We start from the raw sequence: 1,742 nt of genomic DNA on the forward strand, positions 1-1,742 counted from the left end.
CTAATTGTCCACTAGGTTTAAAGTCACTGAGGAAGACTGACAGGTGTGTTCAATAACAATACAGTTGCCCCAGCCTTGTTTCATTTGGAAGTTTTGCTAAAAATACGGACAGTAAAATAACATCCATCCCTTTGTAATATGAGCCTGATTTAGTACAAAAATCTTTAACACTGACATAGACAAAATGCAAATGTCTGGCTATTCAGCAAATGTTGGGACAAGCAAAAGTAAAACCTCTAGTAAAGATGCATGCATAAACATACTGGTGATTCAAGGCATTGACTAGATGTAAGATGTGGGGTTGGAAATAAACCCACAAGGGCCCTTTGTTGAAGCTAGTGACTCCCTCAGTTTCTTTATTAACAATATACCATCAGTCAGCTGATGTTATATATATTATTCTGAAACTCATACCATATTTGAATTCTTCAAAGTCAGTAGAAAACATACTGCAAGGACTTACAAAAAACACACTGACAAGGGGACACCAGTATGCCATTGACTAACAAAGATAGCATGAATTAATGCTCTAATGACAGCCACAGACATATCAAAGATGGACTATACCCATTGCATTGGCTCATCTCTGTTAAGACATTTATTGATAACTTTGTTTTGATTAGTGATCATTTAAGCTGCAGGTGCTTTTAAATCATGGCATTCCATTGCTCTTGGGTAGCTAGCTGGTCAGCAGAAACCTTGATTTGTAGAATTGGTTTGTGATCCATTATTGTTTTCTAAAAAAGGAGAAAAAAATAGTAAAAAAATGATAGGAAATAGTAGCTACTATATTACATATTGGTCAAAATTTAATTGAAATAGTACTGTCATGGCTCACCAGGAACATGATTTCACTGTGTCTCAAATATGATTGTAATGTAAAATAAATCTAATGAATCACAGAATCATTAGCATTGAAAGGGAGTTCTGTAGATGGTCTGGTCCAACCCATGCCAAGGTAGAGCCACCTTGAGCAGATTACATGGGGATGTGCCCAGGCGGGTTTTGAATGTCTCCAGAGAGGGAGACTCCACAACTCCCCCGGGGCACCTTGTCCCAGTGCTCAGCCACCCTCAACATAAAGTTTTTCCTCATGTTGAGGTGGAACTTCCCATGTTTTAGTTTATGGCCATTGCTCCTCGTCTTGTCCCTGAGCACCACTGAAAAGAGTCTGGCACAATCCTCCTGGCACCAGCCTTTGAGACGTTTATATACATTAATGAGACCCCCTCTCAGTCTCCTCTTGTCTAGGCTAACCAGGCCCAGCTCCTGCAACCTCTCCTCATAGGAGAGATGCTCCAGACCCCTGATCATCCTTGTGGCCCTCTGCTGGACCGTCTCCAGCGGCTCCTTGTCTTTTCAAGGAGACAAGGAAGCTACTGGTTTCAAGGCTCTTCAGGAGCCCAGAACTGGATGCAGTATGGCAGATGTGGCCTGACCAGTGCCAAGTAGAGGGGGAGGATCATTTGCACTGAGCTCCTGGCCACATTCCTCATGATGCACCTCAGCATACTATTGGCCCTCCTGGCTGCAAGGGCACACTGCTGTCTCGTAGTCAGCTTGCTATCCACCAATACTGTCAGGTCACATTCAGCTGAACTGCTATCTAGTAAGTCAGCCCCCAACCTGTGCTAGTACTTGGGGTTCTTCCTCCCCAGGTACAGCACCCTACACTTGCCCTTATCAAACCTCATTAGGTTTCCCTCCACCCAATTCTCCAGCCTATCAAGGTACTGACGAAT

This window comes from Nestor notabilis, unplaced genomic scaffold, assembly GCF_000696875.1.
Source record: "Nestor notabilis isolate BGI_N333 unplaced genomic scaffold, ASM69687v1 scaffold5385, whole genome shotgun sequence".
NCBI classification, from domain to species: domain Eukaryota; kingdom Metazoa; phylum Chordata; class Aves; order Psittaciformes; family Psittacidae; genus Nestor; species Nestor notabilis.